Source organism: Panthera pardus, unplaced genomic scaffold (assembly GCF_024362965.1).
Source record: "Panthera pardus isolate Hobbes unplaced genomic scaffold, ASM2436296v1 HiC_scaffold_16, whole genome shotgun sequence".
Lineage (NCBI taxonomy): Eukaryota > Metazoa > Chordata > Mammalia > Carnivora > Felidae > Panthera > Panthera pardus.
In genome coordinates, this window is record NW_026526721.1 from 155,628,984 (window position 1) to 155,650,890 (window position 21,907).

The 21,907-nt window shown below is 39.7% G+C and overlaps 1 protein-coding gene across 4 annotated transcripts in view; it reads left to right on the forward strand.

The window, feature by feature from the left end:
• Positions 1–21,907, forward strand: part of FBXL2 (F-box and leucine rich repeat protein 2) — a 134,893-nt gene that overhangs the window by 34,023 nt on the left and 78,963 nt on the right. The gene's annotated exons all lie outside the window — the stretch shown is intronic.

A 21,907-nucleotide genomic window follows, 5' to 3' on the forward strand; every position in this document is an offset into this window, starting at 1 on the left:
ATGGTTTTCGCTCGACCACATAAAGCTGTCGACCAACATTTGTTGACCCCGAGGCACTGCAGTTTCCTTTAGTGCTCTGCCATCATCAAAGAGATCTTCTTTTAGTTTTGGATGTTATATTTTAATTGTGTACAAGTAATTAATACATGTATACATGGTAATCCTTGAGTGGCATTTCCCAAATGCCGCTGATGTTCCGCAAAACAAACAAACAAAAAAAACCCACAACTGTGTGATCAAATAAGTATGGGAAATACGGGTTAACAAAACCAATTTCTTTACGCATGACTTCTCAGAGCCTTAATACACATGATGATACTCCCAGATGGATAGTTCTGACATTTCAAAGTGACTGACCATGGAACTCTTTTAATATTCCATATCAATTCCGTATTCCATTGACAAAATTTGGGGAAATGCTGACATACAGTAAGTGATAGACCAGATGACTCCGTTCCCTGGTTGTGCTAGATCTCATGTTAACATTTAGGGAATGGGTGTGAGTTTTGTTTACATCTCGGAGTTCCCCACAGAGTTACTCTGTAAATATCACATATTACTCCCCTCAGGATGTTAAACTTTGTCTTGAAGGAGAAACGGTGCAGACAGTGCTTCTTTGTGGTGAAGATCCCATTCCAGGGGCTTCAGAAGGTGTTCCGTTAGTCGCTGGGTATCGTGCGGCACTGTCGTCATAAACTCATTTCACTCAATAAAAAAGAAAATTAAGTCATGACAGAATCATATGAAAACTACAGCGATATTTCAATAAAATACTTGTTTGGATAGGAGAGGCTATTCTCTGGCATTTCAGACTCTTTTAAAGTTAAGAAAGTGGTAACAAAGGAATGATATATCTTTCATATAAGCCTGGGAGGTCTTGATCAAGCACCATGAGCTCTTAGAACGAACATGGGGGTGCTTGGGTGGCTCAGTTGGTTAAGCGTACGACTCTTTTTTTTTTTTAATTAAAAAAAATTTTGGGGCGCCTGGGTGGCTCAGTCGGTTAAGTGTCCGACTTCAGCCAGGTCACGATCTCGCGGTCCGTGAGTTCGAGCCCCGCATCGGGCTCTGGGCTGATGGCTCGGAGCCTGGAGCCTGTTTCCGATTCTGTGTCTCCCTCTCTCTCTGCCCCTCCCCCGTTCATGCTCTGTCTCTCTCTGTCCCAAAAATAAATAAAAAAACGTTGAAAAAAAAAATTTTAATTAAAAAAAATTTTTTTTAACATTTATTTATTATGGAGAGACAGATAGAACATGAGCATGGGAGGGGCAGAGAAAGGGGGAGACACAGAACCTGAAGCAGGCTCCAGGCTCTGAGCGGTCAGCACAGAGCCCGACGCGGGGCTTGAACTCACAAGCCGTGAGATCATGACCTGAGCAGAAGTCGGACGCTCAACTGACTGAGCCACCCAGGCGCCCCAATTTTTTTTTAAATTTTTTAACGTTTATGTTATTTTTGAGAGAGAGAGACAGAGCGTGAGCAGGGAAGGGGCAGAGAGAGAAGGAGACCCAGAATCTGAAGCAGGCTCCAGGCTCTGAGCTGTCAGCACAGAGCCCAACACGGGGCTCGAATCCACAAACCCTGAGATCATGACCTGAGCCGAAGTCAGACGCTTCACCGACTGAGCCACCCAGGCACACCGTGTCCGACTCTTGATTTTGGATCCAGTCATGATCTCACAGCCCGTGCGTGGGTTTGAGTCCTGCGTCAGGCCCTGCACTGATGGTGCAGAGCCTGCTTGGGATTCTTTCTCCCTCTCTCTCTGTCCCTCCTCCAGCTTGTGCTTGCTCGCTTGCTGTCTTTCTCTCTCTGTCTCAAAATAAAGAAATAAACTTAAAAAAAATAACGTGGCTGGGTTAGGATAGGCAGGCTGTTACTATACAAATAGGCGGACGGGATGCTATCCACAACGGAGTGCAGAGTGCGTGGTGTCCCCTAGAACTGTGCAGTTTCGTTCTTGGTCCGAACATTATTTAGCACAGGCATCAAGCTGTAATATGAACATGTGATTCTCCCTCTGGGGAATCAACCAGGTTGAGGCAGACCCATTATTAGTCATTCAGCACTGGGGTGTGATTAAACTCCACTCTTGTTATGAATACTGCTTCTATCTGTGACTCAAAGCTGCTAAGTTAATCTTTTTCCCCTTGGATGGAGTTAGCTTTGACACGGTTCTCCTCCAGGGAGCGGTTTCCATCTCCTGACAAAAAAAAGGGGGCGGGGCGGGTGGGATTTTATCAGATTCTGTGTTAGTGTGATTTCCGAACTGTTTGAGAGATTTTAGTTCTTTTAAAGATCCCTGGTGGACTCAGCTATTATAAATTCTGCAGTTGCCAGTTTGAATCATGCCACGAGGCTCAAACAGAGATCGTTTTTCAAAAGGAATTGCCACTTGAGACCAAGTGTTCATAACATGTCTATTCGTAGGCTTGTATTCCCACTTCTGCTCTTATTTTGGAGTCTGTAAGGGAAATTTAAATGATAAAGTACAGGTCTTCCCTGACTCGTGAGTCTCAAAATTAATTCTACGCAACCGTGGTATTTTAGTCTTGGTTGGCCTTCGAGTCGCGTCTGCCGTTTTATTCGCAGACTCTATATTCTCAGTAACAGCAGCTCTTCCCTTTCCTAGCTGCGCTTTCTGAGCAGAACTTTGGAGAAACGTTTGAACCAAGTTACCAAAGTAGCCATCATCGTCACCAGCCTCCTGGAGCTTAAGCCTCGATTATTTTGCTCAGTTAGATGATGTCTTCAGACTCTCAGTGGGTCACAGGCTCACTTTTTTACTTCCTATTGCAGATATCTTTGTGACAGTGCAGACTTCCTGTCCTTGTCGAATTCCTGTCTGCCTTCCGTCTTACTTCATCAGTAGATGTGATTCCTTTGGCTTCATGATCCTCCTGTTTACTTCCAGCCGGGGTCGTTTTCTCTCTGCCATTTTTTACTGCATCTGTTACCACCCTCTTAAATTCTCTAACTTCCATGACTGGTCACATCAAGTGAAGCCCCCACTTCCCGTTCGGAGCCAGTAACAAGCACAACCTGGAATTATGTGCGGTTTTTTCCCTTTTTTGATGTCACTTTGAATCCACCCAGAAAAATCTGTGAGGTGGTTTTCATCTGACCATCTTCTTGCTGGTTTTAAGACTGCCCAATATTACTGACTCACAGATTCCTTCTCCCACCCCGTTTTGAGTTTGTTACTTAACAAGTTCTTCCAATTTTGCTCTTTGTACCCAGTTTTCACGTACAAAATAAAGGTATTCCACTTCTCCCTGTCTATCCTTTATGCTCATACAATTGACCAGCTTGTAATTTTACTCTTCCTGGGGAGTCCGTTGTATAATGCTTATTATAACAATGGGAATCTTTAGTTTTTGGAAACCTATATATCTATTAGTGAGTTGGGTTGTTGTTATATTTTGTCCTCATTGTTATTGTCTGTATGACTTTTGGAGCCAGACTTGGTTGGGATTTCAGCTCTCCCCATTTCCTACTTGTATGACCTCAAATTTAGTGACTTAACTCTCTGGGCCATAATTTCCTATATCCATAAAAGGGGGGTAGTAATAGTTCTTACTGAACGGGGTTGTAGCTAGCCCGTAGGGTGCCTGGCAGTTAACGAATGTTAAGTGATGTTAGCTTCTATTGTTGTTAATTAATTTCAATTTTCAACGCCTGAATTGCTTACTAGATGCTGTTTGACAGTGTCCTCAATCCTTATGCAGACAACTGATAAAAGAAAGCTGCCCTGCTGTGGATCTCAGCATATGCTACTGCTGCTAACAGTATCTCAGTAAATAACCTGACTGATAAGTTACCGAGACCCGGTGCTCCGTTTCATCACCCTGGGCTAATTCAGTCTCAGTGGACAGTGCTCGCTACCAAGTGATATTGAACTGACGGCTACCAGGGCTCACGCAGGTTAGGGGTGGCAGCATCGACTTTTTGACTTTGAGTTTTTCCTTCTGTTACGGTTGCACTCAGGTGTTGATGGTGACAGGAAAACACATGTAGACCGCCTCAGGGGGTAGGGAGTGCTAAACGCAGGAAATATTTTAAAACACTCAGAGAAGGCAAAGCTCTTGTTAGTAATAAATAATAATGAAGGAAACCTCATAGTAGACACATTTTTAAAAACTTAAATCACCATTATTTAGATCATTTTGTGTCCGTTTAAAATTTATGTGGATACATGACAGAATTAAGCACCAATCGTGTTCGTTGGCTCGGTGAGAGGAAGGTTTGATTGCCCCGAACAGGAGAGCCGAGCCTGATAATTCTGGGCAAATGAAGTCAGCTACACAATCACATATATTCAGCGGTTTTACTGGTCAGCTAGGGAAAATTGTAAAATGCCCCGTGCAAACATTTAAAAATTTTCCTTTTCTAAAATTCGTAAACCAATTCCACGAGTGAAAATAATTGTGGCTTTTGTTGCAATCATCAAGTGCTTACGTGTCATTGTGGGCCCCTGAGGAGCAGGGCAGCGAAGGGCCCCCTCCCCCCTCCCGTCCGGGGCATCATCGAGTGGGTGTTCCTGCCCGCGGGCTGGCTTCAGCACTCCAGGGAGTTTTTCAAGGACTGGGGCGTCCCGTCCGCCTCCTGCTGTGTGCGATGCCTTGTTGTGTGCCCCAAGGCAGCCCAACAGGTAGGATGCTCTTTGGGGGGTACACGCTGCAAATTCAAGTTTAAGCAGCTATGCAGGGTTTTCCTTTTTGTTAACGAATGTTTTCATTTCTTTGTTCGTTTTTACTGTTTTTTTACCTAGCATGAGGCGGTACGTGACTGAGTTAATGTGTGTTGAAATCAGGTGCAGAGACTTAAAGGCCTTTCCTTTTCATTACCTCTGAATACTGTCATATACTCTTTTAGGGTTGGCATCTAAGTCTGAGTCACGGCAGAAGCAAATTTTCCTCTTTCTAGGTTGGGGTTATACTTACGCGCTAAAAGTCCGTGCTGCCTTTGGATTTTTTACATGTATGTATGCATTTATTTATTTTTACCTACGTTGGTGTGGCATCAAACACCAGCAAAGCTCCACAGCTAAGAGTGATAGAACTGGTACATTCTTTTCCGGAGCTTCATGCTAGAAAGTTATGTTAGAGAGCTGTTAATTAAAAATCTGTGAATTCAGAAGTTACAACAGAAAAGATTGATAAACTTGACCCCGTGAGTAGTAAAATGTGGCAAAATATACCATTACTGCAGATACATAGCGCACTGGTGGGTGAAATAATGAGAATACACGTTACAAGCAGAGGCCATATTCTTCAGTGCACAAATAAGAAACGCTTAAGTATTAGGAATAAGGTGGATTCTTCTTTTTTTTTTAAGGTGGATTTTTTTTTAATTTTTTTAATTTTTTTGAGAGACAGAGACAGAGAGTGCGAGCAGGGAGAGGTAGACAATGTGAAGAATCCGAAGCAGGCTCCAGGCTCTGAGCTGTCAGCACAGAGCCCGATGCGGGGCTCGAACCCACAAACAGGAGATCATGACCTAGGCTGAAGTAGGATGTTCAACCGACTGAGCCACCCAGGCGCCCCTTAAAGTGGATTATTCTTACAACAGTTTGAAGAGAATTATGAACGAAGGGAGAAATACAAATGGCCAGTTTGCTTGGTTCTCAGTCAGGACCATATTTAAATATATATCTCAATAACGAGATATTACTTATCTGGCAAAACCCAAAAGTTCGATAGTGCTAGGTTTTGGTGAGGAGATAGAAGACAAGTCACTCTAAGATACTTCAGAGGTGGGAATAGGAACTCCTATAGCCATTCTGTGGGGCCACTGGGGGCAAATCTTCAAAATGCTAAACATACGTCTTCACAAACTCCATTTCTAGGAATTTACTAATATATTTGCAAAGACACATCTATGGGATGTGTCACTCAGGTGTGTATTCAGGAATGATTACTGCAGCTTTTTTTTTTTTTTAACTGTAGTTAAATTGGATTGCAGAATTGGATTGCTCGTAATTCTTGGCTAATCGTCCTTTTCATCACTGATCCGTGTGTTGCCTGTTCCCCCTCCCCACCGTCAAGTTAATATTGTCAAGAACTTTGTATTTATGATTCTTTTCTTTAAAATTTTTTTACCTTAAATACATTTGACTAGACAATCAAATTCCTAAAAGTAAATAGTGTTTACGTTTGCTTGTGTATTAACTTTGTAAAAAAAAAAAGTGTGCCTTCTGAGACATGGTTTTCACTCAAAATTATGGTACTTAGAGTGACCCATGTTGCTTTGTTTCACTGTTTTTCATTTTACCGCTGTATAATATTCTATTGTGTGAATGGACCAAGATTCACTTATTGATTGTTCTTTGGTACATGCTTGGGTTTCCATTGTTTTGTTAGTAAAAGCAGTGCTCCTATGAATATCCTCATAGATGGCTCCTGCTACAAATACACAGAAGTTTCTCTCAGAAGTTGCTGGGGGGTCATAGGCTATACCCCTAAATAATCAACTCTATTTTAGTAATATTGTTTTTCCAAAGGGATCTTACCAATTTCCCTTCATACAAACAATCAGTTAAGAGCCTCTGTTGAGTCAGTCTAACATTTAGTGTTGCTACATGTCTTAAGGGTATGAGAGCATCACATTGTGCTCTTGATGTGAATTTTTCTGAATTCTGGTAATGCTGAGCATCTGTTTATCAGTTGCATGTATGTCCTCTTCTGTGAAATATATTCTTTGCCTATTGGGTTGTCTCTTAGTGATTTGCCATTGGTTTTTTTTCTCTCTTTTAAAAAAAATTTTTTTGTTTTTACATTTATTTATTTTTGAGAGACAGAGGAAGACAGAGTGGGTGAGGGGCAGAGAGAGAATGAGACACAGAACCCAAAGCAGGCTCCAGGCTCTGAGCTGTCAGCACAGAGCCCAACGCGGGGCTCAAACTCGCAAACCGTGAGATCATGACCTGAGCCGAAGTCGGATGCTTAACCATCTGAGCCACCCAGGCGCCCCTTCCCTCTTGTTTTTAATACTGTATCTTCTGTATTTTGTTTATTAATCCAATTTGCCAAATAGTGTCCCAATGTAATAATCTTTGCAAGAGGGCAATTTAGGATTTTAATGATCAAAACTAATATTTTAGGGGCACCTCGTGGCTCAGTTGGTTAAGCATCTGACTCTTGGTTTGGGCTCAGGTCACCATCTCACAGTTGGTGGGTTCAAGCCCCATGGTGCTCTCTGTCCTGACAGCACGGGGCCTTCTTGGGATTCTCTGTCTCTCTCTACCTCTGCCCCTCTCCCCCACTCACAATGCTCTCTCTCTCAAAAATAAATAATTTTTTTAAACTAATACTTTATTCACTATGATTATTATGATTTTCTTTTTTGTTATTTCTTTATCTTACAATTCTGCCTGTTTCCTGCCTCAAACCTTTCTTACTACCTTTAGTGTAAAGCCCATTTAAATTGTTATGACCTAAGTTATTCACCAGAAATGTATACTTGTTAACTCTTACTCTGTCGCATCTCTCATTCTTTTCCAGCTTCCTTGCAAACTCTGGGAACTCTGAATTCGCTCCAGTCCCTGAAATTGTCATTCTCTAATTTGTTTTCTCCTGGATTCATTCTGCTTCTTGAAAATGTCTGTCTTTCACTTACCCCTTTCACTTAGTTCAACCTAAGGCTTTCCCCAAGTTCGAGGCCATGTTCTCTCCCTCTTGAGTGTGCCTATGGATCCTTTAAGCATTTTGTAACTTCTGGTCTTTGACTTGGATTTCATGTGCCATAACACAGTAAATCTAACTTTTAAAATAATTTATATATGTATTTGACATATGACATTAGTTTCAGGTATACAGTATAATGATTCAACACTTGTGTGTATTGTGAAATGAACATCACGACAGGTCTAGTTAACGTCCATCACCATACATAGTTACAAAAATTGTTTCTCGTGATGAGAACTTTTAATGTCTCCTTGCGTAGCAACTTTCAAATAGGCCATACAGTATTACCCGCTGTGGTCACCATGCTGAACCTTACATCCCCATGACTTATGTTATAACTGGAAGTTTGTACCTTTCGATCCCATTCATTCATTTTGCCCCTCCCCTTTCCCCGCCTCTGGCAACCACAAATCTATTTTCTGTATCTATGAGCTCAGTCTTTGTTTTGGATTCCACATGTAAGTGAGATCGTACAGTATTCGTCTTTCTCTGTGTGATCTATTTCACTTACCATAATGCCCTCTAAGTTCATACATGTTATTGCAAATGGCCGAATAATACCGCATTATATTAGGAACCACAGTTTCCTTATCCGCTCATCCATAAGCAACTTAGGTTGCTTCCATGTCGTGACTATTGTAAGTAATGCTGCAGTGAACATGAGAATGCAGATATCTTTTTCAAGTCTTTTTCATTTTCTTCAGATAAATACCGAGAAGTGGAATTGCTGGGTCGTAGGGTCGTTCTATTTTTAATTTTTTGAGGAACCTCCATACTGTTTTCCAGAGCGGCTGCATCAATTTACATTCCCACCAGCGGTGCCTAAGAATCCCCTTTTCTCCACATCCTACTGTTGTCTGTAGTCCCTATAGTTGCAGTTTCGTACCCTTAAACAGCATTTGCTCCATTCTTTCACCTGTTACCCACAGTAATTATTTTACTCTTTGTTTTTTATGAGCTCACCTTTCTTCGTTTTCCCAAAAATAAGTGACACACAGTATTTGTCTTTCTCTGTCTGACTTATCTCAGCATATTGTTCTCAGGGCCCACCCATGTTGCCGCAAATGGCAGGATTTCCGTCTTTCTCGCGGGCGACTAATACACACGCACACGCACACGCACACGGACACAGACACACACACTACATTTTCTTTATCCATCCGTCGATTGATGGGCATCCAGCTTGTTTCCATCTCTTGGCTGTTGTGAATAAGCCACAATAAACATGGGAGTGCGTCTATCTCTTTGGTATCCTGTTTTCATTTTCTTTAGTTACATACCCAGAATTGGAATTGCTGGATCACGTGGTAGTTCTGTTTTTTATTTTTTCAGGAACCTCCGTATCATACCCCTTCCAAGTTACAATTGATTCTCCCTTCTCCAGAAGTAACCACCATCTTGACTTTTCTAGTTATCACTGTATTTCATTTCTTTTTAGATTTATCACCCAAATGTGCATTGCTTGACATTTTGTATTGCCCGCTGAAAATCTATAAATCTTTTAAGTCTCTGATAATCAGCAGACCCCCTTTTCATCTCTTTCTGTTCCATACATTTTATGTTGAAGAACTTGGGTTATCTGACTTGCAGAAGTTACCACAGACTGAGTTTTGCTAATTGCATCCTGATTGTGCAATTTCAGCCTGTTTCCTTTATCATCTATAGTTCTTGGAACTTGAGAGATCCAGAAACTTGATCAGATGCAGGTTCTGTCCCTTTGGTAAGATGTTATGTGGTGTTGTATTCTTTCATCAGGAGTCACAAAATTGTCTGGTTTTCTTTTTTTGTGGGGGATGCTAGCATCTATTGATGCTTACTGCTTAGACCATTAACTTATTGGGATCGCAAACTGATATTCTGATTCTTTTTTCATTTATTAGTTAGAATACTCTTATAAAGAGCAATTTCTCTTCACTTCTATTTGATTATATAGTGTTAACAGTTTACATGAAAGTCAAGGTAAATGCTTGATTCTTCCTGTTTGCCAGTTTTTGACTTTTTTTTAATGTTTATTTATTTTTGAGAGAGAGAGTGAGACAGAGTGTGAACGGGGGAGGGTCAGAGAGAGGGAGACACAGAATCGGAAGCAGGCTCCAGGCTCTGAGCCGTCAGCACAGAGCCCGACGCGGGGCTCGAACTCATGGACCGCGAGATCATGACCTGAGCCGAAGTCGGACGCCCAACTGACTGAGCCACCCAGGCGCCCCCTGTTTGCTAGTTTTTGAAAGTGAGATATGTGAAGGTTTGACGTTGGGAAACGAAACATTTACATAGTTTCAAGTGATCTTCCACAAAAAGCTATATTAATTACAAAGGGAAAAATAGTAATTTTATTTTTTTAATTTTTTTTTCATTTTTCTTTTTTTTTCTTTTTTTTTTTTTAATTTACATGCAAGTTAGCATATAGTGCAACAATGATTTCAGGGGAAAAATTGTAATTTTATAATGAGGCAGTCTGGCAGACAGCATCTTAACCAAATGATCGCAGTTAATATCCCCGATAACAGGACAAATGGACACGCTGTGCCTCCTGATATGATGTACAAGAAGACCACAATATTATTTCTGTGGCATTTGTGACAGAAATTAATAAGTTGAATCTAATCATGAGGAAACGGCAGATACATACAGAGGGACATCCTACAAAGTAACTAGCCTGTATGCTTCAAAAAAAAGTCAAGAAAGATAAAGGCTGAGAGAATGTTCCAGATTCAGAGACTAAAGAGACAAGACAGCTAATTGTACTCTGTGGTCCTGGGCCAGAAAAAAATGTTTTTCTTTTGTTGGGAGGGCCATTAATGGCACAATTGGCACATTTTTAATATCTATAGATTAGATAATAGTATTGTATTAGTGTCCTTGTTTTGATCATTGTACTGTGTCTTTGACAAAGAGTGCCCTTGTTTTTAGGAGGTACTTGAGTGTTTTGGGGTAAATGAACATCACGCCTGCAACTCCCTCTCAAATATTTCCGGGACAGTTACATATATGTGTTTATATGATACTGGTTAAGAGGTAAACTAGGGCATATTAAGAGTTGTAAGAGTCCTTTGAGCAAGAAACCGTTTGGGGCACTGCGAAACCAGGAATGCCAGGGCGAAGGCTTCTGTATACAAGGGAGGATGGTGAGGAAAGGAAGTTCTCTGATTGGCTGTGTATAGTTTTTCATGTTTGTTTCTTTATTTTTGAGAGAGGGAGAGAAAGGCAGGCCGAGAGAGAGGAGAGAGAATCCCAGGCAGGCCCTGAGCTGTCTGCACAGAGCCCGATGGGGGGGGCTCTTTCTTAGGAACCACGAGATCGTGGCCTGAGCCGAAAACAAGCATCTGTCGCTTGACTGAACCACCCAGGTGCCCCTGATTGGCCGTGTCTTAAAGCTTAGTCTGCTCTTTTGTGATTGGTTATCCCTGGATTCCGATCTCATAACTTGGGGGCATCTAACGACCTCGAGTTTTGGTTGCTCAGGCGGCCCCAGCACTGGAGCCACCTGAGTCTAATAGGCTCCCCGTTTGATTAGTTTAACATCTCTCCATCTATCTGTAAAAAGAATGATAATGCAAAGACATTATGTCGTTAGCATGTTAGCACTTGGGAAATCTGGATGAAAAGTACACAAGAGTTCTTTGTCCTGTTTTTGCACCTTTTCTGTAAGTCTTAAATTACTTAAAAATAAAACTGAGGTGGTTTCCTCACATCTTTTGGAGGTGACTTGGAATTTTTAAAAGCATTATAAATTTATGAATTCAAACCTATTTAATGAGTTTAACTCATTGCGGTTATTACTTTCATTGAAATTCACATGGTCTTCTCTTTGTCTCCTGAGTCCTTTCCCATGGCCGTGGCAGTTTTGATAGTTTCCTTCCTGACAAATATGCAAGTGTATCAGGCTCATTTCAAATATTCCCTGCCCCAGACCTGAAATCAGCCACTTTCTCAGTAAGTGTTGGTTTCTTTTTGTGGGAAAGAGTATGTCAGAACTACGACCTAGTTGCTAGAGGCAGTTTTTCTAGTGAACGTATAGTTATTTCTAGTTCAGTATAGTGGACGTATAGAGAGATGAGAAACTCATGATTTCATACTGAGGTATCTGATGCGTAACTTAGTACCTTACTTCATCAGTCTGTGCAACTACGTCTCCTTTCTTCCATACTACTCGTCCTGGCTCGGACACGGGCAATCCTAGAATTAGGCCCTGTGTTTTCCCCTTTGCTTTCTCCACACCACAGACACGGCAGCCTCAGAATAACAATCCCAGAACGGTTTTCTCCAGTACAATTACCGAAGAAAACACTGACATTTTTTTGCACACGTTCTTTTTCCTCACCTCTGCTTTTAAATGGTTATACTCAATCTGCATTGTCAGACTTACAGCCATCATATATTACACCCTCTCCCATTTAATTCTCATTTGGTCTCTTTAATGCTCACCACCAGTCTCTATTTAAAGTCTGTGTAGTCATTGTGTTGTCTGCTGCTGATCCCGTCGAAGATTCCTCAGGAAGGGTTCCCGGGAACGGTATTCTCCGAGGTCTTGTGTGTTGACCCCAGTTTGTGCCCTTCATACTTGAAAGTCAGTTTTTTATCCTAGTTGGGTTCATTCCTTAATTTCACTAATATCCATATGAACCTGCACATTACAGTGTACATGTGGGTGTACACGTTACAACATCCATACGCATTTTGGTGAATAATTTTGAAATATGGTGGCTTGTGAATGAATCCAAACCTAGCATTGGTTCCTGTCAGTTTAATGGTTAATGTTTGAACCCGTAGGTGATCAGTATTATAGTAAGTACTGTGAGAAATGCAGTGGAAATTAGCATTTAAAACATTTGATGAAAAAGACAAGTCCCAAGAATGTATACAGCTTTATGTATGTAGATTCATTTTCACTTTTTCAGAAAGTAAAGGAAAACTGCATGAAAAACTTTTTTCGTTAGTATAATTTATAATCAATTCAGTATATATTGTGTAGAATTTTATTTTTTCATTTTACCAGAATTTCAAATGCCACCTTTTTGACTTAGGATTTGGTAAACATATAGGGACAAATTCTGTAACCATTCAGATGAGTTTATTTCTAAGATCTGTAAATAAGGCAATGACTTACTTCTGAGATGATGGGTAAATACACATTCCAAAATTTACACGAGATAGTACATGTCAAAGTGACTACCCCCCCACAGTGTTTAACATACAGAAAGCACTTAGTAAGTGATGTGTTTTAAATCTGCTAAACTTGTGTGATAATCTTGTATTTACTTATATTATTTTCTTTTTAAAGAAATGAACAGTGTTAATATTTAGATTACTATTAGCATTCCTGGTGATTTTTTAAAAAATGTGTGTTCTTGATTCAACTTTAAAAAAACTTTCATTTAGTATAAGAATATATCTTTAAATATGCAAAATACAGAAAAGTGCCAAAGAGAAAAAAAAATCACTCGTACTGTCATTGACCAAGGAAATGAAGTGTTGGGACGCCTGGGTGGCCCAGCTGGTGGAGTGTCCGACTTCGGCTCAGGTCATGATCTCACGGTTCGTGGGTTTGAGCCCCACATCGGGCTCTGTGCTGACAGCTCAGAGCCTGGAGCCTGCTTCAGATTCTGTGTCTCCCCCGCTCTCTGCCCCTCCCCCCTCATACGCGCTGCGCGCGCGCGCGCACTCTCTCTCTCAAAAATAAATAAACATTTAAAAAATTGTAATTAGCATATTGTAGGCCAAGATTTTGGTTGGATTCTTTGACGGAATTTCAGAATTTGCTAATCTTCTGATATGTTTGATTCTAGTTAGTTCCCTGTGCCTGTAACCCCAACCACTTTTAGACTGCAGCCCAGGACTCCTTTATTGTACTTTTTGCCCCTACTTCCTCTCTTTCTCAGTGGTATCTCTCCCCTGAAGCGATAATAGGCTTGGGAAGAAAGGGAGCAACTTTAATCCAGTCTTTGCTGCAGGATTTAGCTAATCTATTTAACAGAGAATTTCAAGTAATCTCAAGGTAACTTGTAAGTTTTGGAAAGCAGTATTCAGACAGACAGTAATTGGCTTTTCGGCAATCTCGGGCCTGCAGTTTCTGTGCTCTCTCCCCTTTTCTTTCCTCTTGCCAGCCAACCAGTTCCCCCCCCCCCCAGCACTTGCTTTCTTATAATGCCTTTCTAAACGTGGCAGCGATAAGCCATGAGTCTCTAAGTCTTCTCTAGTTGAGAAGTTTCTAGAGGTAGTTTCCAGAGAGAAAGGAGTTGGAGGGGTGGGGAAACAAATGAAGAAAATTAAGGGGTACAAGCTCTCAGTTATAAGTCATGGGGATGAAACATACAGCCTAAGGAATATAGTCAATAACACTGTAACATATGGTGACAAATGGATTACACTTATTGTGGTGAGCATAGCATGGTGTATATGATTGTTTGATCTCAGGGCTGTACGCCTGAACACTATCTTCTATGTCAGCCATACGTTGATACATTTTTTAATCATGAAAAAAATGTTAAAGAATATACAGAAAAAAATGTCTGTATTGAGTGAAGAGAAGGGATATTTCATGAGATATGTGGAAACTCTAAAAAGAATCAGTGGAATTTCTAGAACTGAAAAATACTCAAATGTTTTAAAAAAGTTGGTTAGGCTTTCAAGCAGACTGGACAATGCAAAAGATGGAATCAGTAAACTTCGGGAAAGGTTAATAGAAGTTATCCACAGTGATATGCACAGAGAAAAGAGACAGCAAAAAGTTAACACATCCTTAGCACCTCGTACTGTCAAATGGTCTAACGTGTCATAGGAGGTCCAGAGAAAGGATGGAGCATAAAAAATTTGAAGAAAGAACCCCAAATTTTCCAAATCTGATGACAGTCTACAGATTCAGGAAGTTTAGTGAATGCCAAGTGAATAAATATAATGAAAAATATCCCTAGGTACACCATGGTTAAATGACTGAAAACCAAAGATAAAGAGAAATCTTAAGCTATATATATGGAGGGGCGTCTGGGTGGCTCAGTCGGTTAAGTGTCCGACTTCGGCTCAGGTCATGATCTCATGGTTTGTGGTTTGAGCCCTGCATTGGGCTCTGGGCTGACAGCTCAGAGCCTGGAACCTGCGTCAGATTCTGTGTTTCCCTCTCTCTCTGCCCCTCCTCTGCTCATGCTCTGTCTCTCAAAAATAAATTTTAAAAAATTTAAAAGAAAAAGATATATATGTGGAATAATAATACAAAATTCTCATTGACTTCTTTTTTTTAAGTTTATTTTATTTTATTTTATTTATTTTTTTTTAGAGAGAGAGCAGAGGAGGGGCAGAGAGGGAGAGAATCTCAAGCATGCTCTGCACTGTCAGCACAGAGCCCAGTGTAGGACTCGAACTCACGAACCATGAGATCATGACCTTAGCTGAAATCAATAGTCAGACACTTAACTGACTGAGCCATCCAGGCGCCCCTCATTGATTTCTTATAAGAAATAATTCAAAACAAAAGACAGAAGAATGGCATCTTTAAAATGCAGAGAGAAAAGGGGAAAACCTCTCAAAATTATCTATCCAACAAAGTTATCTTTAAAAAATAAAAGTATTTTCTGGTAAAACAAAACTAAGAATTCATCACCAACCTTCCCATACTGTAAGAAATGCTAACGGAAATTCTTTAGGCTGAAGGGAACTGAAAATCATGTACAGAAAAGAATGAGGAACACCATAAATGATAGGTATGTGGGTAAATATAAAATACCTTTTGCCTCTTAAAAATTATTTATAGTTGTTTTAAGCAAAAGTCATAACACTGTATGGTTTATAATATATGTCAAGTAAAACAGATGACAGCATTAACACAGAAGATGAAATGAGAGTATATTGTGATTGTGGCTCTGGAGGTATAATATTAATTTGAGCTGGATTGAAATGGGGATGTATTGTGTTCAGAGAAACCACCAGAAATACAGAGACGTCATTCATTATTTGGTTATTTTAAAGAATTCTTAAAAGGAGAGCAAAGGAACACAGAGCAGTTGGGGAAAATGGAAAACAAATAGCAAGTCTTTATTTTTATTTATTTATTTATTTTTTTAATTTTTTTTTCAACGTTTTTTATTTATTTTTGGGACAGAGAGAGACAGAGCATGAACAGGGGAGGGGCAGAGAGAGAGGGAGACACAGAATCGGAAACAGGCTCCAGGCTCCGAGCCATCAGCCCAGAGCCTGACGCGGGGCTCGAACTCACGGACCGCGAGATCGTGACCTGGCTGAAGTCGGACGCTTAACCGACTGCGCCACCCAGGCGCCCCAATAGCAAGTGTTTAAACTGGAGTTTTAAAAATGACAAGAGATGAAGTTTGATAGAAAGTAAAAGCTGTTGTGGCTTCGTTAACATTGACAAAGCAGACGTTAAGTCAAGATGTATATTAGAAACAGACATTTCTTGACAAGAAAACATCTATTGGACAGCAATAGGTATCTTAAGTTTTGATGAACCTGATAAAATAAGTTGAAAAAATATAAGGCAAAACTAAAGGGAAAAACAGACAAATCCATGATCATATGTAGAGTTTTAACATACCCTTGATAGACTAATAGTAACTGATAGAATAATCAGACAAAAAAAGTAGAATATAGGAGATGTGAACCATACTTAACCAACCAGACCTATACAGGACACTACATCTAACAACTTTAGAGCACACATTCTTCTAAAATGCGCATGAAACATTTATCAAAGTAGATTGTATGTTGAGCCATAATGTAAATTTCAACAAATTTCAAAGGATTGAAATTATCTAGAGTATTTTCTCTGACCAGAGTGGAACTAAACTAGAAATCAATAATAAGAAAATATTAAGCTACCTATTTCTAACTGCATGAATCAGAAGTTATCACAGTGGAAATCAGAAAGTGTTTCAAACTAAGCAAGAATGAAAGTATGGGATATCAAAATTTGTGGGATGGTTCTTGGAAATGCTTTAAATGCATGCATTAGAAAAGGAAGGAAGAAAGTCAGTAATCAAGAGTTCCATCTCAAATGACTGGAAAAATGCAGAAAATTCGAAGAAATATAATGAAGGAATTGATGAAGATAAGAGGATAGATTAAGGAAACAGAAATCAACAAAGATAATTTTTATTACTAAAATTGATAACTCTCTAGCTTGACTGATAAAGGAAAAAACAAGAGAAATTACTCTAAAACTGGAGACATAACCAATTTTTAAAAGTAGTATGGATAGGGGCACCTGGGTAGCTCAGTTGGTTAAGCATCCAATTTCGGCTCAGGTCATGATCTCACAGTTCATGAGTTTGAGCCCTGTGTTGGGCTCTGCACTGATAGCTCAGAGCCTGGAGCCTGCTTCAGATTCTGTGTCTCCCTCTTTCTCTGCTCCTCCCCGACTTGTGTTTTCTCTCTCTGTCTTTCTCTCTTTCTCTCTCTCAACAATAAATAAATAAACATTTTTTTAAAAAGTAGTATGGGGCGCCTGGGTGGCTCAGTCGGTTGAGCGTCTGACTTCGGCTCAGGTCATGAACTTGCAGATCATGAGTTCAAGCCCCGCGTTGGGCTCCGCGTCGGGCTCTGTGCTCAGAGCCTGGAGCCTGCTTAGGGTTCTGCATCTCCCTCTCTCTCCGTTGCTCCCCACTTGAGCGCGTGCTCTCTCTCTCTCTCAAAAATAAAGATTAAAAAAAAAAAGTAGTATGGACATAATTATGGAACACATTTAACCACTATATGAAACTAGATTAAAGGAGAAAATTCCTTGAAAAACACAACTTTTAAAAACCAATGGAAGAAATTAAAAACCTGAAGTTATTTTACTACACTTGATCTTAGCCAAAAGGCCAAGAAGGAAATGGGGAGTTATCTGTTGAATAGAATTTAGGAATAAAATTTTCCTGAAGAAAATAAACCCTGAAAGCTTTTCTTACCACTCCTGTTCCAATTCCTTTGGAAAATATCCAAATTTTAAGGAAGAAATGATACCAGTCTTAGACTCTTTCAAAGTATAGAGGCAGTTTTATGAGGTCAACATAACCCTAATACCAAACTGAATGAGGATGTTATAAGAAAGGAAAATTATACACCAATAGTTGTCATGAGCATAGATGTAAAAATCCTAAACAAAACTAGCAAGTCAAGTCCAACAATATATAAAATGCCTAATAATTATAACCAATGGGTTTGTTTTAGAGATACAGGATTTGTTTGTGTATTTGAAAATCAGTCAGTGTAATTAAGCACAATAATTTGAGTTTCCATTTTTGGAAACTAGAGAGAGGATCAATGGAAGTCTAAAGCAAGCAAAAGAAAGGACCTAATAAAAAGTTGAGCAGAAATCAATGAAATTGAAAACAGTAGAGGAAATCAACAAAACCAAAATTGTTCTATGAAAAGATCCATAAAACTGATAAACCTCTGGTCAGTTTAAGAATGAAAGAGGACACAAATTACTAATATCAGAAATGGGAGAGGGATCATCCCTGTTAATCTCATGGACATTAAAGGAATAATCGAGGAGTATTATGAATGCCTCTATGTCCACAAACTTGATCACTTAGATGAAATGGACCAATTTTTTGAAAGACAAAAACTACTAAAGATCACACAAGGAGAAATAGATAAACTGAATGGACATATATCTATTAAATACAATGAATCAATTATTGATAACCTTCCAAAACAGAAAGCACCTGACCCAGATGGTTATTTTGGTGAATTGTACAAACAAGAAAGAAATGATGCCCATTCTTTACATCATCCAGAAAATAGAAGCAGTAGACTTTTTTTTTTTTTTTAATGTTTTATTTGTTTTTGAGACAGAGAGAGACAGAGCATGAACAGGGGAGGGGCAGAGAGAGAGGGAGACACAGAATCTGAAGCAGGCTCCAGGCTCTGAGCTGTCAGCACAGAGCCCGACGCGGGGCTCAAACTCACGGACTGCAAGATCATGACCTGAGCCGAAGTCGGACGCTCAACTGACTGAGCCACCCAGGCGCCCCTAGAAGCAGCAGACTTCTTAACTCATTCTGTGAAGACAGCATTACTGTAATACTAAAATCATATAAAGACATTATAGAAAGGAAAAACTGCAGAACAATGTATCTTGTGAACATAGATGCAAAGTTCAACAAACTTAGCAAACCAAATTGAACAATGCATAAAGAGAATTATATGCCACAATCAAGGATGCTTCATTCCAAAATGAAGGTAATCCATCACATCAGTTGTCTAAAGAAGAAAAAATTACAAGGTCATCAGTAAATGCAGAAATAGCATTTGATAAATTCTAATGTCCATTAGATGACATTAGATGATGATGACCAAGAATCTCATCAAACCAAGAATAGAGGGGAACTTCCTCAACTTGATCAAGAACACTACAAAAAAAAAACAGGCTATGGCACAAGAACAGACACTCAGATCAGCGGAACAGAATAGAGAACCCAGAAATGGACCCACAAATGTATGGCCAACGAATCTTTGACAAAGCAGGAAAGAATATCCATTGGAATAAAGACAGTCTCTTCAGCAAGTGGTGCTGGGAAACTGGACAGCGACATGCAGAAGAATGAACCTGGACCACTTTCTTACACCATACACAAAAATAAACTCAAAATGGATGAAAGACCTCAATGTAAGACAGGAAGCCATCAAAATCCTCGAGGAGAAAGCAGGCAAAAACCTCTTTGATCTTGGCCGCAGCAACTTCTTACTCAACACGTCTCCGGAGACAAGGGAAACCAAAGCAAAAATGAACTACTGGGACCTCATCAAAACAAAAAGCTTCTGCACAGTGAAGGAAACAATCAGTAAAACTAAAAAGCAACTGACGGAATGGGAGAAGATATTTGCAAATGACATATCAGGTAAAGGGTTAGTATCCAAAATCCATAAAGAACTTATCAAACTCAACACCCAAAAAACAAATAATCCAGTGAAGAAATGGGCAAAAGACATGAATAGACACTTCTCCGAAGAAGACATCCAGATGGCCAACTGACACATGAAAAAATGCTCAACATCACTCATCATCAGGGAAATACAAATCATAACCACCATGAGGGGTGCCTGGGTGGCTCAGTCGGTTGAGCATCCGACTTCGGCTCAGGTCACGACCTCGCAGTCCGTGAGTTCGAGCCCCGTGTTGGGCTGTGTGCTGACATCTCAGAGCCTGGAGCCTGCTTTGGATTCTGTGTCTCCCTCTCGCTCTGCCCCTCCCCCGCTCATGCTCTGTCTCTCTCTGTCAAAAATAAATAAACATTAAAAAAAAAACACCTTACACCTTTCAGAATGGCTAACATTAGCGACTCAGGCAACAACAGATGTTGGCGAGGATGCGGAGAAAGAGGATCTCTTTTGCATTGTTGGTGGCAATGCAAGCTGGTGCAGCCACTCTGGAAAACACTATGGAGGTTCCTCAAAAAACTAAAAATAGAACTACCCTATGACCCAGCAATTGCACTACTAGGTATTTATCCAAGGGATACAGATAGGCTGTTTCAAAGGACACATGCACCCCAATATTTATAGCAGCACTGTCAACAACAGCCAAAGTATGGAAAGAGCACAAATGTCCATCGATGGATGAATGGATAAAGAAGATGTGGTATATACATATATACAATGGAGTATTACTCGCCAATCAAAAAGAATGAAATCTTGCCATTTGCAACTATATGGATGGAACTGGAGGGTATTATGCTAAGTGAAATTAGAGAAAGACAAAAATCATATGACTTCACTCATATGAGGACTTCCAGAGACAAAACAGATGAACATAAGGGAAGGGAAACAAAAATAATCTAAAAACAGGGAGGGGGACAAAACAAAAGAGACTCATAAATATGGAGAACAAACTGAGGGTTGCTGGAGGGGTTGTGGGAGGGGGGATGGGCTAAATGATTAAGGAGCATTAAGGAATCTACCCCTGAAATCATTGTTGCACTATATGCTAACTAATTTGGATGTAAATTAAAAAAAAAATTAAATCAATTTAAAAAAAAAGAAATGTTTTAGGGCTCAGTAGATTTATTTCATCTCTGAGTTTTTTAATAAAAAGCAGCTATGTGTTTTCTCTTTTAAAAAAAATAAATTACCTGATTTTTTTTGTATGCATCAAAAAAACAAACAAAAAAAAAAAAACCAGGCTACCTGGCTGGCTCAGTCAGTAGAGCACGTGACTCTTGATCTTGGGGTCGTGACAGAGCCAGCTTTGGGTCCTCTGTCCCCTTCTCTCTCTCTGCCCTTCCCCCACTTGCGCTCTGTCTCTCTCAAAAATAAATAAACATTAAAACAAAATAATATCTATGAGAAACCTACAGCTAACACTTAATGGTGAGAAACTCAATGCTTTTTTCCTGAGATCAAGAATAAGAAAAGGATGACCACTCTTACCACTCCTGTTCCTCATAGTACTGGAAGTCCTAGCTAATGCAATTAGATAAAAAGAGGAAGGAAAAGGATACATGGGAAAGGAAGAAATAAAACTGGTCTTGTTTGTGTATGAAATGATTATGTATGGAGAAAATCCCAAAGAAGAGACAAAATATTTCTATAGCTAGTAAGCAATTATAGCAAGTTTGCAGGATACAATGTTAATATGTACAATGTAATTGCTTTCCTATATACCAGTGAACAACTAAAAATTGAAGTGAAAAACAATACCATTTACGTTAGCATAAAAAAATGAAATACTTAGGTATAAATCTGGTATAATTTGTACAGGATCTATATGATGAAAACTCCAAAATTCCAATGAAAAAAATCAAAGAAATCTAAATGAGAGATGTTACACATTCCTGAATAGGAAAACCCAATGTTGTTAAAATGTTCATTCTTCCCAAGTCGACCTGTAGAATCAACACAGTCCCAGTCAAAATACCACCAAGTTATTTTGTGGATATTGACAAGCTCATTCTAAAATTTAAGTGGAAAGTCAGAAGATTCAGAAAAGCCAGTACAATACTGAAGATCAGTATTGGAGAACTGACACTACTTGACTTAAAGACTTACCATAAAGCTACAGTAATCAAGACAGTGTGTTGTTGGTGAAAGAGTAGACAAATAGATCAGTGAAACACAATAAGAAGCCCGGAAATAGAGCCACACAGAGTCAACTGGTCTTTGACAAAAGGGCAAAAGCAATTTAATGGAGAGAGTATCTTTTTCCACAAATGGTTTTGGGATAATTGGACATCTATATGCAAAGGCAGAATGTAGACACAGACCTTACCCCTTTCACAAAAATCAACTCAAAA